Genomic DNA, 23446 nt, shown 5'->3' with positions numbered 1-23446 from the left:
AATCCAATTTGCAGTGACGTACTCGATGAGACCACGAGTTAGTCTATATAGGTATTATTTACAAAATAAAATAGGTGTCCTATTGGATGACGAATTGATTGTTTCATCATTCATTTCTAAATGTCAATGGAATTACGTCCAAGGTGTCGGTTTACCTCTACAGATAAATAATGCACTCCCCTCAATGAATTAGCGTGATGTTTCCCAACCACCTGCAGAGTGTTGTGCGTTTCAGCAGTGGCATTACTCGCGGCGCGTACGCTGGACGTGTTAAGTGTTAATATGATAAACTTGAACACGCGAAAACAAAACATTCTGTGATTTGTGTTGTGTTTTTGTGGATTGTTTTTGTGAATTAATGTGAGTATTTTTAATTAACTTTTCCAACATTAAATTATGTTGTATAGTATTAAATAAATTCTGTACTTTGCAGTAATTCATAAAGAAATTGTAATGCTGATTTTTTTTTATTTTTTACTTGAAAAAGTAATTATTATTACTTTCATGATTATTGATTAATTTTATGGCACGTACAATACTCAAAGTTTTCGTGTATTTTGTGAAAGTGCGATATTAAAACGACCAATTCCGATGCGAATGTGTTAAATATTTTACGATTTTATTTTACACCTTCGTAAAAATGCTATCGGGTATTTTGTTGACAAAAAAGGTATCTTAAACGGACAATGTAAAATCGCCCTTATGCGTTACAAATTACAGTGCATTTAGCTGATTTAAGGATAAGGTTAAGCAAAGAGGTAAAATTCAATACTTTGTATCAGATAGCATTGACCTCAAGTATTTATTAAAATAATGTGAGAGTTGACCCACAAAGGATTGGGGTCCTCTAAAAACCGTTTTGGCCAAACCAACGGACAACCAATACGACGTTTTCTGTTTAACTGTTTCGTAGGGGTAAGCAGAGTCGTAACTAATGAACATTCCAAATGCCTTTAGATTATAGAGAGAATTTATCTTATTCACAATACGAAGAAATGTAATGAAAACAAATATCTACCCACTTTTAAAATATAATTTATTGTATCCGGGGTAGTGTATACATAATAAATAAGATTTACTTGAAAATAGGTTACTTTTTATTTTTCTCTGAGAACATATGGACCCATAAATTAATTTATAAATTATTATATACTTAACTAGCTAATGCTCGCGGCTTCGCGTGAAAGGGTTTTGCGGATATATTTTCTCAGGATAACACGTATCCTAAGTCCTTCCCAGAGTCTGAAAATATCTCCATACCAGAATTCATTGAAATAAGTTCGGTGGTTTTTGAGTTCATTGCGTTCGGACACACGCAGAGAACTTTGTTTTATAATATGTAAGGTTTACTATCAGTCGGTTTTATAAAGGATACCAATTGCTGTTTTAGAATCGCTAGCAAAAATTTATTATCAATTAGAACATAGTATTGGTATTAAAAAAACATTTGGTATTGAAATAACTCATCTATAAACATGTCAAACCGTATTTCTTCCATTTCTGCCACATTATTATCCAAAAGTATGAGGTTGGTTGGAATTCGTTCGAAATAAAAAATCAGCCGCCATGCAATAGGGTCATGTTCTTTTATTCGTAAATGGAACTGCCTATATTTTAATTAATAGTTTGCAATAGATATGGAGGCACACTGTTTATATTAGTATTGCTATAATTAAATAGAGAAGCCAAAACCTGTAACTGTATATTAGTTGGTGCCATATAAATATTTTTAATTTTCCATTCTGATTCGTCCATTCTCTATACAACCTACAATGGCGGCAGATCGGTCATAAGAATCGGCCATTAGACATTACAAATATTACGGTCATACATTGGGTAAAAATCCCTAAAATTTCCAAACATCGAACCCATTTCTCTACCCACATTCCTCACGATTACAGCCGATGTCGTAATACCACAAGTTAATATCGTCAAAGCCTTACAATTACTTAGTTAAAGAAATGAATCCATTTACTAACATAAAGATAGTGTTATTTTCGTCTGTGATAACGCGGACCGACCTCGGTATTCTGTCTGAAATCAGCCTTAAAGTAAAACCTCTGAACATTCCAAGATTATTTCAGATCTAAACAGATTACTTTTACACTGATATTGTAAAAAAATATTCTTAGACATACTCTTTATGGCAGTATGTGTTTATCGCGTTCACACTGCTTAATATTCAAGGAGAAAATATGAATGAGAACAAATAGATAGGTACTTACTAGCATTGTTATAGAATATAACAATAAACTGTATCCAACATTGTAGTTTTGTTCGATGTATAAAATAAAACAACAAAAACTGCCTCGGATAATTATGTAATTATTACTAACAAAATATTACATTCTTTGGATTTCGTGTTTAGACACTATGTTATAGTTGTTGAGACCATTCGGCCATCACCCGCCACTATAACTCCAGTAACCATGATCAGCAGTAACATTTTATGACACCGAGCGGTGAACGTCGCAAAGTCTCTGGAAGCACTAATTAGTCTTATCCCGCAACGAAATTAATTAAATTGAAGTGTCGACTTCATAAAAAAGCGGGAAACAATATAAGCAAAAGAGGTTATTTTAAAAACGACATCATGATAAACTTTAAAAGCATTGTTTTTAAACACACATTTAATTTTAAAAATTTAAATAATTATTCGCGAAACGAGTTCTTCTTTCAGATAAATAGTTTTAAAATAATTTTATGAGCAAAGTATACAGGTTGTAAAATGGAACACAATAGATTGTCATGGAAATAATTTCTTGGTATTTAAGTGATCGATGTGGTAATATCGCCTCATTGGTTCAGTGGTAGGGTACATGTCTGCGAATATAGTGGTCCTGAGTACAATGTCAAGGTCCAGATTAAACATGTTAAACTTGATTTTTTAATTTTACAAACATATACTTAAAAACAGTATTTGTAAACTGACTTCAAAGTCTATTGCATTAAGGCCTTGTGTTGTTAATGTGTACAGTGTGAACTATCGCATAGATTGATTTGCAAACGGCTACAATTGTTCGCGACCGGTTAGTTATTCAAACAATTTGTGCAGGAAGCAATTGTTGTTCTTCGCGCACGCTTCCTGCTTCGGGAAACACGGTTTTTACATTCTCTCAGTAACTTTTTTATCGTTTAACCAATTACTTAACATGTTATGTTGTTAGTTGGCTCCCTTGGTGGCATGGTTTAATGATGCATTGATGTCTCAGGGTCGACTCCGGAAATTATCTTCGGTATATAGTATGCATGTCTTTATCCGAGACCGAACATAGCGGCACTGTGACACCTCTGCCTACCCTTAAATAAGGATTGGGATGATGCTATAAGATTCATTTTGACATTGCGTTAATAAATGAAACCACACACCCGTCTTTGGCTTTGCTAATATGATACCAAAAATGATCAATGAAAAACAAATATTTTTACCAAAACTCCCGGTTTTACTTTCTGACTTTTTTATCATTTGTTGTTGGTAAGTACTTGTAATAGGAATATGTCGTGTGCGAAATGTGTTTCTGACTATAAATATTAATTAACCACTGCGACGAGTTCTCTTAGAGTAGAAATAGGGGTGTTAGCGTGTAAAAAAATCCAAACTTTTTATTTTACATCTACAGTTCGAGTAAATGATTGTGAAATTTTCTAGAAGATAAATATATAGTTTCATTTAGTAACGCAATGTCAAAATGACCCTATATAGTTTATCGTATACAACTTTGTCTGTTTCTACCACCATCATACTTATAGCATGACCAGGAAATTAAAAAACCTTTCCAGATTGCGGTAAAATATGCAAATAATTCTTGTTCTGACAACGACAACATAAAACTAAAAATCAAAAGTAGCGCCCAAACTAGGTTCTTACTTACCTGCTGTGGCTGTACAGTCAGACACAGAAATAGCTGAATAAATTAAAAACTTCGCCTATACACTTTTGTGTTTTTACTAACATTTTGTTTTTATTCACAATTATCAAATAAAAGGGATATATTTCACAGAATAACAAAAATATTTCCCTTAAACTTAACGTGAACACTGTACAGATAGTTTGAATTTGTTTAGGTACTTACGTGGCTGACTGTACATAAGTTTCCAGGCCGACGCAACATTTTTTCCAGCAAGCAATGAGGACATCTATAATGTCTGTAAATTAATAAGTCAATACGAAACATGTTTGCGAATGTATTAAAGAATTTCTTAACATGTTCGCGCCGATTTATTGATTTAGGATCACATGCATGTGATGTAGCGAATAACATATTAATAAATAATATAATAATATATACCGTCCCACTGCTGGGCACTGGCCTTCTTTATTACTGAGAGGAATTAAGCCGTAGTCCACCACAAACAACACAGGAATAAGATATTATCGCGTAATATTCAATTGGAGATGGAACCTTCATACATAAATACTGGTTCTAATAAAATATGAAACTAATTTCTGTACTGAAAATGTAAAACGCAAAAACGAAAGTGGCGCCTTCAATGCAGGTTTTACTGGTAAGGCTTTAAAATAACTCACCCTAAATTTCAAGTTAAAACCTACCGTACTATAAAGACATCTGTTTTCCTGAAACGGTAGACAGAGACGTAACTAGCACGCTGTGACGAGCATATTTATTTTAATTATTGAACTTTCGCTATAAAATAAACTAAACAAATAACTCCTATGATTTAAACTAAAACTATACGTACAGTAAACTATAGAGAAAGATTTTACCGCCCGCACACCCGCCACCACAACTCCTGTAAGCCAGGATCAGCAGTGGTACTTTATGACACCGAGCAGTGAAGCTCGGCGAGCCTCAGGGAACACTAATGTCATTATCCCGCAACGAAATTAATCATATAGAAAGATAGGGAGGAGTTGGAAATAAACTATACAGAGTGAATTCCAGATAATGCACGTTTTTACTTTCCAAAAACTTACGCAAGACTAATGAGGACGAAACCCCAAAAGATGACCAGATTTCCAGTGTGTTCAACGTTTTCATTAATACAGCATTTCATCAGGCAAAAGACCGAAGCAGATGGAGATATCACAGAGAAGATAATTGAGAGACACGATCCTCTATAATGAGGGACCGACTGGAGAGAGAGACCGCAAGAGTAACGAACAAGAAACATTTCGTTAAGTCCTGATTAACCGTATCAAAGTAGCGTGGGATTTGGATTGGAAATTGCTTGGCAAATATTAATAGTAGCAATTAAATAAACCACTTTCTACGTATGTCGCGGAATTACTGTTGCTGCTGATTAGTAAGGTAAGGAGTTTTGCGAAACATCCTGTTTGCAAGGTTTCAAGCGATGCGCGCGCTGAATGGTTGCCACAGGAACAAGTCTGTCTCTTTGAAATTTTAAATTGACATCTCTATGATTATTATTTTCATAGGACACTTCAGCCCGGAACTTAAGTAGCCGTAAAGAAATTAGTCAAATTTAAAGTTTAGTTTATTTAGGTGATTCACAGCTGTCTATACCAAGAAACTTAAAAAAAAAAACTAAATACAATAAACCAATTACGAGCCACCAATACAGTTATGCCTTTCGACTAACAACACTATCTACTTATGATATTGTAAAAATCAACGCCTTAACGGTGGATACTGGAGCCATAACCCTTAAAAGAAGAAATGTCTTTCGCTAATATATTTTCGGTGTGTTCCGGTTCATGTAAGCGATATGAATAACACTAATAATTTTATCCTTAATGTATTTATCATTTAAATGAACATATAAGAATGTTGTAAATTTTAGAAGGTATTCTAAACTAAACATTAAGGAAGAATATCGTTGTAGTTAAAACTTGTTCGCGTTATCGACAACGTGCTGTAAATAGATGTTTAGTAAACCAGATGAGTTAATTAGTATAATCATAACTACCATATTTTTGAGCGAATGTATTTGCTCCTGCCCTGAATGACCAGCTGCAGCATCCGGTAGTTTTTCAGCATCCAATAATCTTTATATTTGCAGACATTTATCCATCGCCATGACACAACTCCGTTCCGTGATCATTCTGCCAATATTAACACAACACAATAGAAATTCAACACTCTAGCATTTCATAAACACCAACTTAATATATTATACTATACATTCGGAATAATGATCTCGTAGAAATCAACACATAAACCTCCTTTGCAGTTTTGTTTTGCTATAATAGAAATAAAAAGAAATGACGTAATACATGAATTTTAGATTAGATTTGTTAATAAATTCATTAGGACGTCACAAAATTTACCCAATAACACGAAAAAATTTTAAATTTGTCCTTAAAATTCCACACCAGTGGTAAAACACGTCACCAGTTAAGATTAAGAGGTAAATTTCATAAATACCACTCATGGTTTTTAAAACAGTTTAGTCGTAAAACTGTAAATGACGTATCTTGCGTCACAATACAACTTGCGTAAACTTACCTTAATGGATTAAATACCTTTAAATGCCTTATTTACCTTACTGTACTGTGGTCGAACTAGGCATCCCTTACAGACCAATGAGTCAAGTTTCACATCGTGTTTTCCATTACCAAAATGGTGAGACTAGCTACTCGCCTGATGGCAAGTGGAGTGAAGTCCAATAAAATGTTGACTGACAAAAGATGGTTACCCCTCAGCAGTCGACACAATTATGCCGGCCTGTTGGAACCGGATATAAGAAAGAAAGAAAAACGATTAATTCAAATTGATCTTGGAACGCGGCACTTCTAAACATAGTTAGTAAAAAACGTCTCACTGTATCAAATTAACATACTTTTTTAATATGATTAGCTTGATTCCAATAGAGGTCAATAGTTTTGCGAACAATTTTATTTCCACGACAAAATAAAAACAAACAGTAAGATCTAACATTTATAATTACAGTACAAAGTAATTTCAAATCCACATTGATTAGTGTTATTAAATCTTACGCAACTGGTAGTTTGTACATAACATAGCATTCACTTTATGGCGTGCGCAATAAATATATCTATTAATATAACTATTCATGGTCCTCTTGCGGCTTTGTTTTTATCAAAGATTTTAGAATATTGGTTAGTATAACATGTACATCAATATTATTAGATAGTAATTTTTTAAGCTAGTCTGGGTTGCACACTGTCGATGTTTGCTGTTAAACAGAAATGCGTAGGCTCAGTAGTTTCCGTTTCTAGGACATTGCTAATTCAACTATTATTTAATCTTAAGAAAGCAATGTAATGTTTCGTAAATTGAACTTTGTTACCAACAGTTTGTGCTGGTAAGACTTTTCTGCACAACAAACAATTTCAACAATTCACATGAGGACCACGTGATGAAATCGGAGATTTCTAACATTTATACCTCTGCTCCAACGAGCTATCCAAAGTCACTGAGTCAGCGTAGTACAGTACCATACTTTATATTCATAGGCCTTTGTGGTTGCTATTTAAGGTAGTACGTCTTGGATTAATGAAACACATGTAAATGACCTAATATTCTTTATTACAGCATTTAGCATTCCTACTGTTTATGGGCGGTCGTATCGCTTACCATTAGGCGAACAGCAAGCTCGTCTCAATATTCAAAGCAATATAAAAAAGGCACCGGAAAACGTTCCGTTCCACTGATAGTTGTCGTATTTATATTTCAGATAAATACTTATAAAATACCCTTTTGCAACCTACAAATGATAAAAACAATAGTATTTATTAACGTACCACTCGAGAGCGCCCTGTGCTACCATTAAGTCATAAGAATTCACATATAACCTGCCATCTAATTGACATACAATAAATCAATTGAGAAGAGCAGTTTTATTATATAGTTAACGTGATGCCTATACAATGATCAAAGGGTTTTAAGTCCGCTTATTGTTGAAGTTATCGGTCACGTAGGGAAAAGACGGCCATCTTGTTTTTCCTCTTGATAGTCATCACTCATTAACTTCACCAAGCCTTTGTTTTTGTAACAATAAGAAATTTTCTTGTAAACAGACAAAAAAACTGGACACGTTCTACGATTGTTGCTAGTCGATTTAAAACGCTAAAATATCAACCTAAGTCATGAAATTGAATGCGCAGCAATTCAGCGCTTCATTGCGCTCCTTTTCACCTGAGAAGTTAGTGATAATATTATTTTTACAATCCCCATCGGACTAGAACGGTGCTTGCATGGCTTCGCGTCAGAAATAGACAATGCGGTAATATTTACTTACAATTTCGCATACAAAGAATCAAGCAGCTAATATATATTCTCAAGGTATATTATAATATGCAAGCAGACATTTCACACAACGTCTTAAATGCCACAGTGGCTGCAACCCGATGTTTCTAGAATATATTTGACATTAGCGATTTCCACTTATTGCAGAACTAGTCTGCGCAGCTAACGAAGCGGAAACTGTGACCAACTTACACGCAGTTGGCGTAATGGCCCAGCGAGTACTGCGACCTTGCACGGGTTCAATTCCAGATTCAATTATAATAATAGATCAACATATATTTCAAACTGCCTTAATGGCGTTGTTGTTATGGTACGACTCTAATGTTGAAGTTGTAAGTTCGATCTCCGAGTCGAGCAAACTTATATTGGGTTTTTCTACTCGGTATCCCGGAGTCTGGAATTTGTGGCCGATAGGCTCACCTCCTATCACATCATGGGACATAATATACACACGGTAAAAGGGTACACCAGTTGCGCCTTTGGCTACATCTAAGGAATATAGTGCAAATTTAAACTCTACATATGGCACGTGGAAATTAATATTTATATATTTATTTTATTAGAATTCATAGATACGTCTTATCCGATAGTAATGTAAACGAAACCAATACAATGTACTTGATATATTGTTTTCAACTTATTTATTCATTTTATTTCGAAGCACCATTGAGTAATACACAGCACAACTATTTTTAATGAAGTATTAGGGTATAGATATCACTGTGTTTACTTCATAAAGGTATTTACAGCTTACTCAAAAAATAATATAATTTTTTTAAATAGTAAATTTTTATCTTACCTCAGCTCGTGTTTCCGTCTGTCAATAATTTCCGAGATAAATAACCAGTGTAATTACGTGGCATTATGAGTCATGAGGCTTACATCTGAATTCTCAGCGCCAGTATATGTAACGTAAACCTAACGACGTTAGTGGATATAGTCGCTGCTTAAGGTTATAGCTTAAGGTCCATTTTTCATACATTTTGTTTCACCTTTAATCTGGGTAACTAAACAAGTATTGACAAGTAAAGAATTTAAATTCACGTCTATAATTTAATACGACGAAATTTTAAAGGCCGAAATATCCATGCATATTAATTATTTTTACGTTTTTCTTTCAACTGCGAGAACTAATCACTAACTAGACGTGACTTTAAATTCTTTACTTGTCAATACTTGTTTAGTTACCCAGATTAAAGGTGAAACAAAATGTATGAAAAATGGACCTTAAGCTATAACCTTAAACCAAAAATCAATATTGCCAGGTTACAGGCGGTCGTGAAACTTGACCATCAGACGAGTTGCTTGCTCGTCTCGTCATTTGGTCATAAACCGATACCGGTACTTACGGTTATTCGTTTCCCAGGGTAATTTTTAGGGTTCCCTACTTTATAAGCAATAACCACTGATGGACTTGTCTGAACAAGCTGCTTGCTCGACTCGTCATTTGGTAATAAAAAAAACCGATACATACGGTAATTCGTTTTTAGTCATTTTTTAGAGTTCTGTACCTCAAAAGGAACCCTTATAGGATCACTTTGTTGTCCTGTGTATGTCATGTTCCTTTCCCTCAGGAACGCGTAGAGGTATCAAGATGAAATTAAGAATACTCGGGTCGACAGTCTTTTTTAGTTGTGAAAAAAAAAAAAAAAAAAAAAAGTCAACGCTATCGTTTATGTCGCATATTTTGTGATTTTACACCGGAATCAAATCCTATAAAGTACTTACTTCCCGTTGACCTAGAATCATGAAATTTGGCAAGAAGAAATGTCTTACAACAGCTGCAAACCGTAAATATATGTATACTTAAAACCTTAGCTACAAGTTTGTACGGAACATCGCTGACGCAACTCGCACTTGTCCGGTTTTTATTTATTTGTATAGATTAACATTCTACGTGATTGATAACTTGTTGGTTGTAGGAAAAAACTAATTATAATTCGTAAATACTGTATGGTGTGTCAGAACGATAATTGTACTTGCACGTACACGGAACTGACGTATTGATCCGATACCAGCTTGATGGCAGAGGAAGATTTATATTTTTTCCGCATCATATATTGTTTCGATAATAGTGCTTGTATCCCTCTTAGTAGACGAGGAGGCCCGTAGTGGGATAGTACAATACAGAACAAATATCATTATTTTTATTATAATAACAGGCCTGCATTATATACCGTCTTACTGCTGAGCACAAACCTTCTCTACTATTGAGAGGGATTAGGCTTTAGTCCACCACGCTGGCCTAGTGCGGATTGGTAAACTTCACTTACCCACAAATTTCTTATAGAGAACTTTTCAGGTATGCAGGTTTCCTCACGATATTTTCCTTCACCGTTAAAGCAAGCGATAATTCACAAAAAATACACACATAACTTTAGAAAAGTCAGAGGTGTGTGCCCTTATATGTGGACATTCGTCTCAGCAGTCCGTTCCACTCCCAATGAGGCTATCACCGCTTTCTTACAATTTCTTCTGTACGATACACTTAATTTTTATTTATCAACATGAGGAAGACCCAGTCACAAGTAGTAGACTGACGAAAGATAATACCAATTCTAACCAGAACACTGAATATAAAATCGGCAAGGCCATAAGTCTTAGAAAATAAAGTGAGGCCACATTTTAATCTGGAGTTCTCGGTATCATTCCGGAAACTTAGCACATTGAATGCGGGCGTCACGAATTTTGTTATTGCTCTTTACCACAGTAAATATCGATCAAGATTATTTTAAGTTTAGTAGACAAAGCGACGATAGCCTAGTTGGGTGTGGAACGGACTGCCAAGACGAATGTCCGCAGGTTCAAATCCCAAGGGCACACATCTCTGACTTTTGTAGAATCATGTGTGTATTCTTTAATGTGTGTGTGAATTTATCGTTCACTTTAACGGTGAAGGAAAACATCATGAGGAAACGTTCAAATCTGAGAAGTTCTCTATAGGAATTTCGAAGGTGTGTGAAGTCTACCAGTCCGCACTAGGCCAGCGTGGTGGACTAAGGCCTAATCCCTCTCAGTAGTAGAGGAGGCCCGTGCTCAGCAGTGGACAAGTATATAATACAGTGCTGATATTATTGTTATTATTATAGACAATGCGACACCAGGCTTCCACGTTCACATTTAGATATCTGCATTATTATATCACAAGCTATTTCCAGTCTAGACTACGTACCTACTTACTATAATGGGCGGGTATTAGAGCCCCCGCATCGGTAATGCGATGCGAAGTGGTGATATAAATAGCCCGCGTGCGGAACCACGTGTTAATCATAGTGAATGATGTATTGGATTGTCGTGCGAGCCGGAGATAGCAAATATATAACACTACAGACAAATATTCTAAATCTACTGCTGAATGAGCCCAGTGCACCTGATGGTAAGCGAAGTAGTGGTAAAATAGAATATCGGTTGACGAGAGATGATTTTTGATTACCTCTCGTCAGTCGACACAATTATGTCGGCCTTGAACAGGATACGCACAGGCTAAACCCGGAACGGGACGCTCTTACATGGGATTCTATTGCGGGTGTTAACAACTGTACAGTGATTGTATCCGGGTGGTTACAAAATAAATCCTACCAGAAGATTAAGTGTTGAGATCAGGCAGGCTGGTTAACATTTAGGAAACATTATTGCAGTATGCGTGGGAGTGTTGTGTTCTACGTGGGGTCCGCCCGAGCGGCGACTTCGGGTCGTTAGACCGGTGAAACTAATATAACCGTTCCACTCACTCCCCAGCAGCGGACAGAACAACGTGTTTTTCCACGCCAAAAAAAAATTGAGTTAAATGGAAGTAGGCAAAAAAGACATAGGTACTACGGCTTCAACAGAGGGAAAAACTAGCAACTTAATAATTTTACAATAGTGCATGGAATATACGCACACTCGCGCCTTATATCCCCGAAGGTGTAGGCAGAGGTGCAACTTGTGCACCCTTTTTTGGCCACACGTAATTCGTCCCATGATGTGATAAGCGACGTGCTCTCACCATATTGCACACAAATTCACCACTCCGGGCTGATAATGAGTAAACAAACCTTATATCACTACCCGACCCAGGATCGAACCTGAGACCTGAGCAATGCAGTTGTACCACAACTACGCCTCCGAAGCACTCATGAATGTAAAATATTTTATAACCAGCATCACAAGTCCTGAAGGTAAATTGAACCTAATTTGGTTCAGATGGTCAAACACAAGGTCTTATTTTGAAGTCGGTTAAGCATTCGACGCAGGCGCGTAAGGCAAGCGGCGACACTTCAGACGAGGCCGTCCGTTTTCCTCAGTTGAGAAACAACTAAAACATCGCTAGCAATGACGACGTTAGACACCCTTGACTCCATTATCTATAATCTTTATAAGAGCTGTAAAGATGTTTGGATATGTTTGGAGTAGGTTTTATAAAAATGTCAGCTCTGTATTATATGTCCCACTGCTGCACGGGTCTCTTCTACTACTGAGAGTGATTAGGCCGTCTTCCACCCTGGCCTAGTGCGGATTGGTAGACTTCACACACCCACAAAGTTCCTATAAATAACTTCTCAGGTATGCAGGTTTCCTCACGATGTTTTCCTTAATCGTTAAAGCAAGTGGTAATTCGCAAAGAATACACACATCATTTTTACAAAAGTCAGAGGGTCCTTGGGTTTTGAACCTGCGGACATTCGTCTCGACAGTCCGTTCCATACCCAACTAGACTATCGAGCAGCTGTATGTGGTAACCTAAATTTACTTCTCTAGTTGCTTTTTTTACGGACACGCCAAAATAGCTCTTCTGCGCAGAATGATGAGAAGATGAGATGAGAAGTCCAGATAGTGAGGACTAAACATTTCACTAATAAGAAGCAGTATTATCACAGGACTCTGAGTGCTATAGGTTTTATGTCAAGGGATATATTATGTGGATTGAATTCGGTTGTCGCTTCCTTATTCTAGTGGTAGTATACGGGCTCATGAGTGATTCGTCATGGATCGATTCAGTAGCATAGCTTGCCGTACAGGGGCCCTATATTTATATTTGTTAGGGGCTCTTCAGGACAGTACGAACTTTTGGCCGCCAGCTTAGTTTAATGTAGGTTTGAGCCAAAAAGGGTCCCAAAGCTCGGGGCTCTCTATCACCGATACGGCTGATACAGCGGCAGCTACGCCCCTGGTTCGATTACCAGGTCGTTTAATACTGTTTTTTCTAATTTAGGTCTGCATTCCACAAAATACCCAAGCTTAGGTAGGAGGCATGAAAGTAAACTAAATTCTTTCTTCAACATGCTTGTTGCGCCAACCCCACTATGCAGTAGGACAAGGACACATAAACCAGAGACATACATTATTACATAGGTAATTTACAACCATAGGTAAATTACGTACTACAGCTCATAATGTATACAACAATACTAAGTACAATGACCTCGCAAAAACCGTTTTAAAATATAAAGGTAGGTGCTCAATGATAGCATTATAGATATGATTAGATTTACATCGTGTATCAATCGTCTTATATGACTGCCAAAAGAAACATCTAGCTGGTAGAAATTTAGTGAAAACTACTACTTTTGTTACTAAACGCAACATTTTGCAAAACATGTACTATGTAGCTTGATTTAATTATTATATAACAAAAAAAAATCCTGTATCGTGCAGTGTTCTCGTGCAATACTGTGCACGTGTACTTGTACTGGTTTATTCTATAATAAAAACCTTTGAAATATTGCAAACATTTACTTTCTTATAAAATCCGTAGAAATACCGAAAAGACACAAATTAATTTCCGAAGAAATTCCTAACATGTATTAAAAAAAATTTAAACATACTAGAATAACTACAAACAAAGTGGCTTTCGTAACCGCGTAATGAGAGGTGCGGAAACCTCTGGGTGCGACCTCGCGCGGGCCTTGAGACGGCACTCTAAGGGCAGCGTGGACGCACGGACAATTCTAATCCACTATTACTTCACTTAGGCTTTGATCCTCGATTAGAAAGAGATGCAACTAGTGCTACACTTTGTCGCTGTATCCGTCCTATTACGTGAAAGGCGACTTTACAGACGAATTAAGCATACATTTATTTCCCCGGTAACTTATATATAGATATTATTTTACAAATCGAACTTAGGACCAGTCAACTCCTAATACACGTTGCCACTAAACTAATGAGATAGACAATTAGAATTGATCCTGCACGATCTTTTTTATCATATTAGTGTAGACATTGCTATTTTCGGCGAGTCGCAAAAACTAAGCCAAAATCCTTTGCGCAATATGTACGAAGAAGTGTTGCGTAAACGCCACGCAACGAGTCGGACGAGTGGAAAGTTTAGATCTTACTGAATGACTGACAGACCCGGACACTGGAAGTGTAGCCAAAGTTTAAGAATAAACATTTTATACATTAGACCCGGCAGTACAGTATTTAGTTCTGACGGTGTTGCTACTGTTTATGGGCGGTCGTATCGCTTACCATCAGGCGAACGGCAAGCTCGTTTCCTCATTCAACTTCAATATATAAAAAAAGAGAAATTGTTCCTTTTTTAAACCCCAAAATATCACCAAGAAGCAACAGGCCACCTCTATAAAAAATATTCTCTTTCAAGCTGGAACCGACCATAACTATTAAAATCGGTTCTTTTGTGGGTATCGGAGCCCGCAATCGGCACCGGGAGAAACCCACCAAGAGGATACTGGAATTCCCCAGCTTAGTGATTGCAAGGTCCTGGAGGAAAGTTGGGAGGAGATAGCTGGGAAGGAAGTGTGGGAGAAGGAGAAAGAAACCTCTTAGAATGGGCGGAGGGGAGAAGGCTAGGAACTGTTTGCGAGCCCTTATAGGCCTCAATGTGATTTGGCAACCATGAGGTATACACACTGAACTGTGAGCCTGGGGCCGCGACAAATGTCCCCCCCTGCATGGACGTGCATTTGGTTTGGACACCGAGCGCACAAAAATTACCTCGGGGGGGAATTAAAATCGGTTAACCGTTTGGCAAATTAGCGAGTACGAATATTGTGACTTGTTTTTAATATAGATGGCTATATAATAGATAAATCCGTGTTTTGCCAATGTATCTTGTTCGACTGGTTCTTGCGAGGTTTTTTGTATTATTAAGGTCGACAGCTTGTTGATTTAATGCAAAGTGAATATGTTACGCCGCGGCTGTACCCGCGCGATACCGGATGTTTACAATATGGGTATTATTTCATAAATTGTATAATGAAAATGACACTAAAATTGTTGATTCTGTATATCTCCTAGAGTACACGTGATTTTATCTTGCAACCTACATTACTATATAGATATAGTTTAATAATTTGATAGTTTAAAATTTACAAAAGACCTAACAATATTTTTTTAAAAAAACTCATGCGCCGAAAATCTATGAAACAAATGCTCAGGGCAATTTGCTCGGGAGAGGGACTTAAGGGATGATAGGATACCTATGGAACCAGGGATTATGTTTGGGACTAGGGTCTCCAGATATATTGTCACCGTGGGAAAAGCAAATTGTCACACCTCGTTGCTTTTTTGAATTACTATTTCCACAAATCATGTACAAACTAACCCCCTTATTCATAAACGTTTTTTATCTAACGACCGAGTAAGGCTGTAATAACAAGACTGTTTCTCAGTGCTGACGGCATGGCAGTCTTCGTAGTGCGTAGACGTAGGGCCGTTGTGATTGGCTAATATTGAAATACAACAATAATAACCAATCACAACGGCCCTATGTCTATTTCTCAGTGCCGTTGGGCACTGAGAAACAGGCTTGTTATCATAGCTTTACTCCGTCCTTAGGTAAAAAACGTTTATGAATAAGGGGGTAAATATATAACTAAATAATAATTATTATTATTATTTATTATGTACAAACTAACTTCATTCTATATAATTTTAGTATAGTGTTTTTTATAAATACAACTTTCAAACAAAAGTATGACATCATATTATGCTAGAAATCAATCAGTGTCTAATAGTTTCCTTTCATTCCTTTGATCTCATACGTCAAAATATATATTAGCAAGCCTTAGCTCATGGATTCGCCCGCGTAAAATTCGGCTTGTGAAAAATGTAATATGCTCATGTCCTTTTTTGCGATTCAAGCTTACTCCGTTGCCGTGGTAAGCTCGAAAGCGGTATCTCAAAAAAAATCAAAATCTTGATTTTTATGTCGTCAGATACCTTTAAGAAATACCCATCCAATGAACTTACCTAAATAACGATATCTTGTTTGGAACTTGTTAAAAACACCTGAAAAGAGTTTCTCTACCTCAATTTTACATACAAAACTATAAAACTATATTTACAAAATTTTGATTGTCTCGAAATATCGTTTTCCTGACATACAGCTTTTGCGCGTAGCACAGCAGTACGTAGTACCTTATCAAATTCAGTTCAGTTAAATCGTGAAAACATATCAAAACACACGATCAGAGTACGCATTGGTAGATATAAGTATAGGACTATGGGTTTATCTTATTCTTGTAGTGCCTCTCCAACTAGTAAAGATTGAGAGTCAGCTCAGCATATTCTTTTGCCCTTTGCAAAGCGAAATATTTCTACAGCGCTTGCAATCTCCGTCCATTCGCTGATGATCCGTAACTACGATTTTTTCCTTCGACCGATGTTGCTTTTGCCCGCTGCTTTTACCATCATTATGAGTTGAGGAATTCGTACCTGTCATGTCTTACGTGACCCGAATATTCAATTTTCCTTTTTTGATCGTATTCAAAAGATTGCGATGTTTACCAATCTGCCATAGAGCCACAGTCCTCTGTAGGTATATAATTTTATCATTTTCTGCTCGAATGACTAGACTAGCAAACTATCTGACTATGAACGACTGCTAAATAAATCTTACTAATATTATAAATGCGAAAGTTTATGAGGATGGATGTATGTTTGTTCCTCTTTCACGAAAAAACTACTCAACGGATTTGGATAAAACTTTACAGTAATATTATTATACATCATAATAATACATAGGCTAAAATTTATGATTTTTTTTTTATTTGCTTATAATATAACGATACATTTCAAGTAAGTCTGAAAAAAAAATATTCCGGAAAACCCAGTCACGTGGGCGAAGCCATGAGCAAATGCTATAAAATAATCTCAAAATGAACAGATAATTGTCACTGTACCACTCTCTTGCAACAATGTTAAGAATTTCATTGTAGCAATATCATATTAAAGATAATTAGCGTATCTAATGCGCTCTTGAGAACTTCACAGTTTGAGTGGTAAGATACGAAGTAAGGTCAACAAACAATATTGATTTGCATGTTAACTGTACTGTTATTTTGTGCAATTGTGTACACGAACAAGTTGCTTGCCAGTAAGTGACAGTAAGATGTAGCACAAACGCTTTCTTATTGCTAAGAACTACACTACTATGAAAGTGACTGCTACATAACAACGACTGCACGCTGCTTATAGTCCGTCAAGCGAGAAACTTGATGTGTTTTAGGTGACGAGCAATTGTGTGGTAGTTTACTATATACTGCAGCTATACTGTGCAAGCATTGTCTTATAATTAGAAAAACGTAATTTCCATGATTACTCGCTATTAACATTCCTTGCGCTTGGAAGTGACAATACCATAAAATATTTTGTAATTAAAATTCTTAATAGTGTTTTACTGTCTGTAATAATTAATACCGGCTCTCGGCGTTGATGTCGAACGAAGAATTCCCTGAAGCAATATAATAGTAATAATATCAGCTCTATATTACATACTGTCCCACCGCTGGATACGAGCGTCCTCTACTACTGAAAGGAATTAGGCCTTAGTCCACCACGCTGGCCTAGTGCGCATTGGTAGACTTCACACACCCTCGAAATTCCTATAGAGAACTTCACAGTTACGCAAGTTTACTCACGATGTTTTCCTTCACCGTTAAGGTGGTAGCTCAAGGTCCATTTTCATACATTTTGTTTCGGCTTTAATCTGGGTAACTAAACAAGTATTGGCAAGTAAAGAATTTAAATTCACGTCTAGTTAGTGATTAGTTCTCGCAGTTGAAGAAAAACGTAAAAATAATTAATAATCATGGATATTTCTGCCTTTAAAATTTCGTCATATTAAATTTTAAAGGCCGAAATATCCATGATTATAATTATTTTACATTTTCTTCAACTGCGAGAACTAATCACTAACTAGACGTGAATTTAAATTCCCCAATACCAACCAGATGCCCAAAATGGACCTTAAAGCAAGCGATAAGTCACAAATAAAACATAGATAATATTAAAAAATTCGGAGGTGCGTGCTCTTGGTTTGGTATCACCGTTTAATTGCCCCGAGGCAAGCAAAAACACACCATCACTTCGTCCATAAAACGACGTGTGCGCAACTCCTAAATACCTTTAGTTCATCTCGTTAACCAACACAAACAAAGATATACATTACAAAGACTTTACATTTACAATGTTAAAAATTATTAAATATGGCTAGGATTACAAAACAACTGAATATATATGACGCTAAAACGATAAATGTTATTGAACTCACAAATGTATTTTGTTTTGTATTATTTCTGCATTTTAGCAGTAATTATAATATTATCATGCAAATTATGACAGATAAAATATAAATACGTCGCAAATATTTGTATACCTAAGACATAGTAATTTCTATGTTCTATGTTGAGAGACTCCTTTTTCCGCACTTAGCCCGTATTAAGTCGGGCCGTTGTGCAGGTAAGACATAGTCGGTAATCATATCATAAAAATACGTAACAGAGGTTAGTTTTTATGAGGCTGAGTTTCGACTTAACTGATATGCACTGTAAGGCATCATCAGTAGCGGCAAGACACGAGGCCTCAGGCGAGAGCAAAAACAAGACGACGCAAAGCCCCGGACGCGGCAAAAAAGGTCCCCGGTTCTGTTTAGTCGATAAGATTGTAAAAAAGTTCCCCAAGGCACCGTGCGAAGCACTTAAGCACGGGGCCCCGGGCTTTGCCCGGTTCGCCTTTCGCTAAGGCATCATCTCGTATGTGAGAGTCCGTCTGGATAGGTAACACCGCAATGTCCATTTCATTCACCAAGCAGCAGTGTGCAGTCACTTTTGTGTTCCATTTTGAAAAACATTGTAGCCAGTGTAACTACTGGACATAATAAGACTTAACATCTCATGTCTCAAGATGGCAAGCGCAGTGGAATACTAAACAATACTTTTCAATTCTAAGTGTTGGATGGCGTCTCTTCTGTTTATGGGCGGTCGTATCGTTTACCATCAGGCGAACGGCAAGCTCGTCTCGTCATTCAAAGCAATAGAAAAAAATACTGTCTGTTACAGATTTAGATCTCCTATATCTATATTTTGAAAGTTTCTTACTACGTAATGTACTATGTGCTGTGATTTTTATCTGGTACGTTCTTGGCGTAGAATTGCAACCAATTTGAATAATTTTAATTTTATATTAAATATGAATCTGATAATTTTTTTAAATGTCGTTAATATATTATTAATATCGTCCTGCGAAGTTATAAGTGTTTTACAAATAACCCTGCATATGTATTCCGTTTGGTCCGCAATAATAACGGTCAAGTGAAGTGCAGTGAATTTGTTGTGCGGGAAAAAGCCACATTTATATAAAAAATATGAGTCACGGTAAAGTCCCTACACCTGCTAATTCATTTAAAAAATATACATTTTAATGCAACCTATCCTTAGAAATACATTTTATACTTGATACGAATGTTCTTTTTTTATGTGTTTCGACAAAATCAAGGCTTTTAAAATATTTAGTGTCTAAAAAACTAGCTTTGTTTGTCCAAAACCGGGTATAAAAGTAATTTAGTGTCAGTTTCTTGGAACGTTTTTTTGTAATACTGTAAGTTACTTACCAATCAGTTTATTGGTAACAATAAAAAAAACTAATTAAGTTTGCGCACTTTTAAGTGTAAATCCATTCAATGTATAAACTAAACGACTAAAAAAATCCTCGATAATAAATAATTACATTAATTTCTTGGAAGTTTTCTTATACCAGTCGTAGACCAAGAACATTATCATACCGGCGAAATACGAGCGAATTCATAGCGGTGCGGACTCACCGCGAACACGTCGCGTGTGCGCAACAACTTCACTTGACCGACGCTATTTTGTGCACTGTCGCTTACCTTTTCTTTAATTGAAATGAACTATCAAGTGTCTACATCTTAAGCAGCTTTGTATCAGATTCAACAACTCATAAAAGATAGGTCCTGAAATTCGCATGTAGGAAATAAAAAATCTTTGCAAAATAACACATAATGACTTAATTGCGACTTAACCCTTCATGTCGATTTGTTACTAATGGATTTTCCCGGGCTCGTCTCTACTGTTGTATTCGTTTTCTACGGCTTCGAATTGACAAAACAGCAATGTTTCCTAGTCAGAATACATTATGTTACAGACTAACCAAAACGCGTTGCCGGCGTGCAGCGGACCCGCTGCGAATTCGCGGCGAATCCGTTGCGCCTTCGCTCCGCAATAAAACTGGTCGCAACCCGCCAGTGTAATAGATCTCTAAGTTTAATTCATGTAGCACTGGCATAGTTGAGAAAATTACACCAGTGCAGCCTTTTCGGTATTTTAGTTTACACGATGCATAAAAATATTAAGTTTCCAATCAACCGCCGTATTCTGTTCACTATCCGATCAATAGTTTTTGTAACGCTTTAGAATATTATCGTTGATTCGGCTAAAATGAATATAGGTATCATTTATAATTGCGAAACATAAATTCTAGTTTCGAACACGTTTTGTATATCTAAATATAGTTTATGCATTTAGCAATGGATATAAATTGCCAGTGGATTGAAGTTAGTTTATTGATCACGTCGGTAATTAACTATTACCTACCTGCGTAGTTTAAAAATACTTGAAACACTGCAAGATATTCAGTTCCCATTGTACAATTAACAGGAACCGAGAATATATACAGGGATGACGAACTAATATCACGTGTGCCAGTGATGCAAGCGACATGATTCGGGCACGCCTAAGCAGCAGTCAGTCAAGAACACAGTGCAGCATCTTGGCATGCTTTGAAGTTTTGGATGGTGTTGATACCTTATGATAGTAATGATGCGAAAGATTGAAGATCAAGCGAAATTTGCTTCTCTACTCATTCAGTTATATAAAAAAACCCAGCATTTTAGCAGCCGCCTCAGCGTCTACATCTCAAAGGATCTCCCTTCCGCTCCTAGCCTTAGAAACAAGATAAAACAACTTTCACAATACGTAGTTTGTCGAGTAAATATTTACACGTCTGTCTCCGTTCTTTTGTGATGACGCGGCGTGTTTATTTACTAATTTTGTTGACGGAGATAGTCATTTGCATCAGTGTTGCTACTATTGGTTACTCATCAGCATTAAAATCATTAGAATTGTTCGACGGTTGTGCATCGTTTGATAATGTCTTCTTTGATTCAGAGCAGCTGGAAAAATAGTAGGTACTGCTGAGTTCTAGAGAGAATGTATTGGGAAAGAAATCAGAATTAGTTTCTTTTTTTCATGACCCTACATTTGTTAGTCTAGCAAAGGCCGGCTTATACAAACACACCGATCTTTTAGGTGAGTGCTTTAGGCGCTCGCAACCCTTAAAAATTAAGTGACCATGCTGAGGACACCCCACTAACTGATTACGAACCTCAACTCAGAACGGTCACTGGAAGAGGATGAGACATCAACTATTAGGGATTAGTTTCTGGTAATCTTTAACTGTATAAAATGTAATAGTAAAGATATTCTTCTTCTAATACTAATAAAACTGGTCCCAAAATAAAGTAACGGTACGTGTACCTATTGAGATAATGGCAATTCCAATTAAAATGTCATTCTCTTAAATTATAAGAGGTTTTAATTAAGTGGGATTTTTGTGTCGGAAGGAAATACAGAAGTTATTTAATTTTAAGCATTGCCTTATAGGTATTATTTACAATCATTACTTAATAATGATATCGTATAGTCTAAGCCTTACCTACGTTCCAATCAGGATCACCTATGTATATCCGGATTCGAACATGTCGACATAATTGTGTCGACTAGCGATGGATAATCTCTCATCGTTGGACATATATGGAGGCTACTGCACTTACCATCAGCTATAGTGACGTTGCTTAACCGAGTGTATTCAAAAATTATAATATCCCTCGGCTCGGAGAAATATAAAAAGAACAACCCGTTTACGAGTAGTCTAGAGTTATGAATTCATATTTGATTTTTAGAAGAGAGAAGTACCAGCAATATAGTCCTTACTTCACAGACAATATGAGCTAAAACTAACCGCTCGTTGTGAGGTCTAAATCGTCATGTCCATATAACAATTGCACGAACTTCACATTCAAATTAATCGCCGGTTTGAATCATACGATTAACTGATCAGACGAGCATTCATTTACGATCTATAAAGGTTAGTACGTGTTAATACGATCAATAAAATTCTCTCAAACAACACGCAGTTACTTACTCTATGCAAATGACTGCCAAATATGTAGAACGACGCATTGATTTTCACTTCAAGAATCAGGCGTCAGAAGCGCATCATGTCATTTACTGAGCACATCGAGTCAGTGATAGTCTTTCGATGATCAAAGATATTTGTAGGTTGCGGCTCCATTGTTCTCAGATGATGATTTTGCCAATGTCTAGTAGGATGATATGGACTTTGATAGGTCTAATATTGTGTGTCTCTGTTGAAGGGTAACTAAAGTAATGTCAATACAATACTAAAACCGCAACGCATAAATTCTTAATAAGAATAATATGAACAGGGCCGTAGCTAGGGGGGGCATTGTGGAGCAATGCCCTTCCTTAAAATACTAATGCCCTACCTTAATAATCAACTAAATTATACATAACTACTCTATTAAAATATATGGAGCAGCGGGTTTTTTATTCATGGTTTGGAAGTTGGTCCCATGTAAGTTATTCGTATTGATGGGTGGAATAACCCCCTTTCGAGATTTAAGGGAATTTTGTTACAATCTGTATATTACTTTAACAATTACGTAAGTATTAACCTGAATCATTCACGTTCACAAGTCAAGAAAGCCAAAAATCGATTGAGCAGAGCCTCCCTAGCTGTAACCACAGCTGCCCTACCTTAAATTCAAGTCTAGCTACGGCCGTGTGAATTAGTAATATTAAATGCGCAAATGTAATAAAGTTATTTATATTATATAAATTTATAAATAAAATATTTATTGCTTAATAGGTTCACCTCCTATCACATTGTGTAACGCAATACCCACGACGGAAAGTGGGTGCACCAGTTGC

General features: G+C 36.4%; 1 protein-coding gene across 1 annotated transcript in view; it reads left to right on the top strand.

Moving 5' to 3' along the window:
- The first annotated feature begins 214 nt into the window (after positions 1 to 214).
- The window catches only part of LOC119189248 (cationic amino acid transporter 3), a 40299-nt gene continuing 17067 nt past the window's right edge, over positions 215 to 23446 (top strand). Inside the window, exon 1 of the mRNA XM_037438387.1 lies at positions 215 to 360. The gene's annotated coding sequence lies outside the window, so the exon portion shown is untranslated. The remainder of the gene's footprint in view (positions 361 to 23446) is intronic.

The sequence above is a fragment of the Manduca sexta genome, chromosome 14 (assembly GCF_014839805.1).
Source record: "Manduca sexta isolate Smith_Timp_Sample1 chromosome 14, JHU_Msex_v1.0, whole genome shotgun sequence".
NCBI classification, from domain to species: Eukaryota; Metazoa; Arthropoda; class Insecta; order Lepidoptera; family Sphingidae; genus Manduca; species Manduca sexta.
Note: the sequence above shows the minus strand (reverse complement) of the source record. Positions and strands in the feature narration are given on the sequence as shown.